The 5,042-nt window shown below is 43.8% G+C and overlaps 1 pseudogene; it reads left to right on the top strand.

Moving 5' to 3' along the window:
* The first annotated feature begins 604 nt into the window (after nt 1-604).
* On the top strand, nt 605-2,313 carry LOC137235068 (non-canonical poly(A) RNA polymerase protein Trf4-1-like; annotated as a pseudogene).
* The last annotated feature ends 2,729 nt before the right edge of the window (nt 2,314-5,042 follow it).

The following is a 5,042-nucleotide window of genomic DNA, read 5'->3' as shown; positions in this document are numbered from 1 at the left end:
CAAAATGCTGCACCCGAACCGAAAAAACAAGCGACAGCGCCAAACAATCTATCGCGTAATGCAACACAGGGTGCCATCGGGCATCGTACCAATCGTGCTACCATCAATGCCACAAGTTTACTTTCTTCATCCGCTGTATCAGAACATTCCGAGAATATACCACCACCACCAACAACGGGTATAGTACGTTCACGTACTACTAACTATGCAACGCGTTTAGCATCAGCTGCTGGTAGTGGAGGTGGTAGCAGTGCTGTTGGCGGTGGCATTACCATGAGCACTAGCGCAGGCAATTCATCATCCATAGCGTCTAGTTCAGTGGCGGCAAATGTGGGTGCACGTCGTTCCTATGTTGTCAAAGAAGTTGAACGCCTGAAGGAGAATCGTGAAAAGCGCCGCGCACGTCAAGCGGAAATTAAGGATGGGTGGTTCACTGGCAAACTGCGATGATACTACAATTTCATTACGCAGAATGGTACTCACACATCTACTAATAAAATAATAGGTGTTTTTCACGCGCAATCTTTCGCAAGTGAACGACGACGCGAAATCTTTGGTTGGATTGCGCGCGATTTCTGTTCTGTGAGAAGGAAGACTGTTTTGAATGGATCCTTTTGTTGGCTGGTTTCAAGAGGAACAGGAGGGTCCAGCATTACGCACATGGTGTAAAATTTGGGAGACCACAGCGCATGATATGAGCCAATTGTTAGAACAACAAAGTCCACAATTACAACAATTACATAGTGGTGGTAATAGTAAATTAAACGGCGCATCTTTAAGTGCACGGGATCGGGATTCTCTACACTTACTTCTACAGCAGGTTGGTAACGTAGGATTGCGAAATTCAATATACAATCATAATAATAATAATAATAACGGTAGTAGTGGCACAAAGAGTAGTGGTAATACACCCAGCAACAACTCAATTGATTCAACACCAAACAACGACTATATTACAACAGCTGCAACAACACCAGTTGGTGATGGTGGTGTAGGTGATACAACAATCAATACAAAAATGCCATCTCACGATCGTCCAAGTTATTATAATCCATCACGTAGGAAAATTGGACGTATGGTAGATAATAAGGTAAGCACATTTAACCTCAGCAGATATATTGATAAATTAGTAGTAAAGTACAAAGGTTGCCCCTGGCGAGTGCCAAGTTTTGAATATGGACGCGGAATTGTTGGTTTCCATCAGGAAATCGAACAATTTTATAATTATGTATTGCCCACGCCCACCGAGCATGCTATACGCAATGAAGTGGTACAGCACCTAGAAGCGGTGGTACACTCAATCTGGCCGAAAGCGATTGTGGAAATATTTGGCTCATTTCGTACGGGCCTATTTCTGCCCACATCGGATATTGATTTAGTTGTGTTAGGACTATGGGAAAAGGCCCCACTGCGAGCTCTCGAAACAGCACTGATTGCGCGCGGAATTGCCGAACCACATTCAGTGCGCGTACTTGACAAAGCGTCTGTGCCCATCATAAAGCTCACAGATCGTGAATCGCAAGTAAGAGTAGATATATCCTTTAATATGCAATCGGGTGTACACTCGGCCGAACTAGTTAAGAAATTTAAACAAGATTATCCAGTGTTAGCGAAACTGGTGCTCGTGCTGAAGCAATTTTTGTTACAGCGTGATCTCAATGAAGTTCCTACCGGTGGCATTTCCTCTTACTCATTAATATTAATGTGTATAAGTTTCCTACAATTACATCCTCATCAAATAGACCATGATAAGGCCAATTTAGGTGTACTGTTGTTGGAGTTTTTTTTTTTTTTTTTGAATTTTATGGGCGTAAGTTCAATTATATGAAAATTGGCATTTCGATAAAGAATGGCTAACGTTATTTACCAAAAGAAGACCTGCAACGTGAAATGATTGACGGACATCGTCCATCATTATTATGTATGGAAGATCCACTGACGCCGGGTAATGATATTGGACGTAGCTCCTATGGTGCATGACAGGTAAAACAAGCATTTGAATATGCATATATGTTGTTGGCGAATGCTGTGAGTCCACTCAACGAATACGGTAGTAATTGCGCTGAGCGTACCATCCTAGGACGAATAATACGGGTAACCGATGATGTAATTGACTACCGTGAGTGGATACGTGAACATTTTGAGCACCTTATTGTACCGAGTACGCCCAGAAATACCAGTGCCGTTAAGTTCATTCCATCTATACTACCACCTGGCGTTATCACACCTCCATTGCAACAGCATCAGCATATGCATCCAGCATTACAACAGCAACAGCATCAACAGAAGAAATTGGTATTTTGTTCTGTGTGAGATTTAGTACGCGCGAATGTGCGTAGTGCTTTCACTTGCGATACATTGTTCCATTTATTGTGACAGCTGAATGCTCATCAACACATGAAGGCCGTCAATTAGAACGGACAATACTTGCAATTAATGTCGATACGCTATTTCGCATGATTTTTTTTTTTTTTTTCAAAATCGATATTCTTTTTGGAATTTCATGCAGCGCGGAAAACTGTAAATATGTCTTTCAATGATTGGTTAACCAATAATGAAGGCAAGAAGACACGTACTATTTATTTAACTGTGCAATTATTGGCTTCCGTGGGACAGGTGACTGAAAACCAAGAGATGCGTGAAACGGGTGAATTGTATTCCATAGGTATAACTAGTGTTAATGCTGGCATTCCATATGCCGATAGTTTCAATGTCTAAATGCACTATTGCCTTGTAAGAACTGTTGATGATCATACAATGCTGTCAGTGCATGATCAAGTCAAAGGTAAAAAGTCGATATGGGGTGTTGTTAAAGGTTTTATTGAAAGGAATACATGGGCTGGTTTAGGAGAATACTGAAGACTATTTTTTGACGTTGAGATTGCGTCAGGTAGGGAAAACGTTGCGTCGGTCAGCTACTTCCCCCCACCAGTGGTAAGGGGTAGCAGATACTGCTCGAGGTAAGGGGAGCCTCCACCCGGTGGGATGCCCTCCCGCTTTCAACGACCTTTTGTAAGTCCGGCACTTCCCCCCACCAGTGGTAAGGTGTGCCGGATACTGCTCAAGGTTAGGGAACCTTTTCCCCCTTCCAAATTTTTTTTTTTTTTTTTTATGTGAAATTACGAAACGATTCCGTTTTTGATTGGGGTTTTGAAATTCCCATTCGTAATCCAGTAAGCGGGAAGAATCTAGTAGTCTAGTAGTAGTGATAATGGTTTTGCCAGTGCCAATATGTTGCGGGGAAATGATTCGGTTTCTACTGAACATTTCGTGATTGATGAGGTCATGTTGGGTTGGTCACTCTTTCAGAAATTGTTTAGAAAATGCCGCGCGTTGGACTTTTATTCAAAAAATGCAGTATGTTGCCAATTCGTCTTAGAACTTTAGATTCCAAGCTTTTGTGCTGTCCTGCTACACAGGGAGTATTCACCCTTTTAGTCTGAAATTTCGGAAAGTTCTTGTCCGTCAAGTATTCATGGAAGCGTTCGAGAGGTGAATGTTCCGGCTCGAGAATGTGCAAACCCACATGACTCTTTATCGATTCACAAAACATTGACCAGAAATTTAAGACTCTCTTCCTAAACCTGTTGGCATTTATAAGTTTATTATTGTTATCATTTTTTGTAAAGGGATATGAATACATATTTAAATATGGCTGTCCCTACCCCTTGGACAAAAACTTTTGTTGGCCTCATGCCTTTGGCTGAGTGCATCTGCTTTCTGGGGTAGACCGTGGGTCTGTATTAGGGTTCTGGTATCCTCGCTGGGGGAAGCGAGTGACTGTGGGAAATTTAAATCTACAAAAGGCCGAAAGCCCTTAGATTCTGTGGCAGATCGGTTCGCCCTTCTGCGGTAGGCTTTTATGATGTCCTCGTTATGGGATAACGAGTGAATGGGCTGGTTTCTGGGGTTCTCGCTTGGGGCGAGTGAATTTGGGGTGGTTTTTTGCAAGGGGCCCCCGGTTAGTATTATTATGAAGCCTCAGTTTTGCTTTTTGTTTTGCGAGCTTTTGGTAAGCTCCCATGCGTCCTCGTGTCTCTAGCTCCCTTTCCCCATTGCCCACAAGTAGCTAGGCGTAGGATTCCCCCTCCGGCAGACTCGGTACGAGACCGGGGGTGGGAAAAAAAAAAGAAAAAATAAGATGTAGGATCGCCCTCCGGTAGACTCGCACCCTCACGAGACCGGGGTGGTTGATTATAATTTGGGCCTCGGGAGCGACGCAAGCTTAGGGATAGCGGGGCATCACTGCGCGTGGTTGAACGCGTCTTTATGTCCCGCGCTCCCTTTCCCCATTGCCATCGCGTAGTACGCTTTAGGTTTCCCCTCCGGTAGACTCGCACCCTCACGAGACCGGGGGTTGATGATAATATATGGCTCGGGAGAAACACAAGCTTAGGGATAGAGAGACACGAAGACGTGGGTTCCTTAATATACTTTCGATGCTATCACTAACCGTGGGCCTCTAATTGTAGGTAGTCGGGGGAAATAGTGTTGTGGTTTTCTGGGGTTTGCTTTGTAAGCTTAAGAATAGAATGGGCCGAGTCCCTTTAGGTCCTATGTGGCGGATATCGGATCTGCGTTAGGTTGTTGGTTGGCCTCGTTTCGGGAAAACGAGTGAGTGGGAAGATTTCTGGAAAATGTAAAGACGAGGTTGATTTTTATTGATTTTTTTTTTTTTTTTTAAAGGAGGTATGTGGAAGCCGGAGGGATTGTTAAGAGGAGCTCGTAGTCCTCTCACAGTCTGTCTCCATGGGAAGAAGGATCAGTTTGACCAAAGGTCGTCTGACTTGACCCTTCTCGGTTATGAGGTCGACTACACGTACTCGGTTATCTTCGCCGGGGTGTACGTTGACGACTCTACCTAACCTCCATTCGTTGGGAGATAAATTGTCCTCTTTGAAGACAGCGAGATCTCCCACTTTTATATTTTCCTTGGGATGCTTCCACTTCACTCGTTTTTGGAGTTCGGATAAATATTCGGTTTTCCATCGCCGGCAGAAGGTTTGATGGAGGGCCTTGAGCTTCTGCCATCTATTTAGCAT

Source organism: Eurosta solidaginis, chromosome X (genome assembly GCF_040869045.1).
Source record: "Eurosta solidaginis isolate ZX-2024a chromosome X, ASM4086904v1, whole genome shotgun sequence".
NCBI classification, from domain to species: domain Eukaryota; kingdom Metazoa; phylum Arthropoda; class Insecta; order Diptera; family Tephritidae; genus Eurosta; species Eurosta solidaginis.
This window is presented reverse-complemented; position numbering and strand designations above follow the sequence as displayed.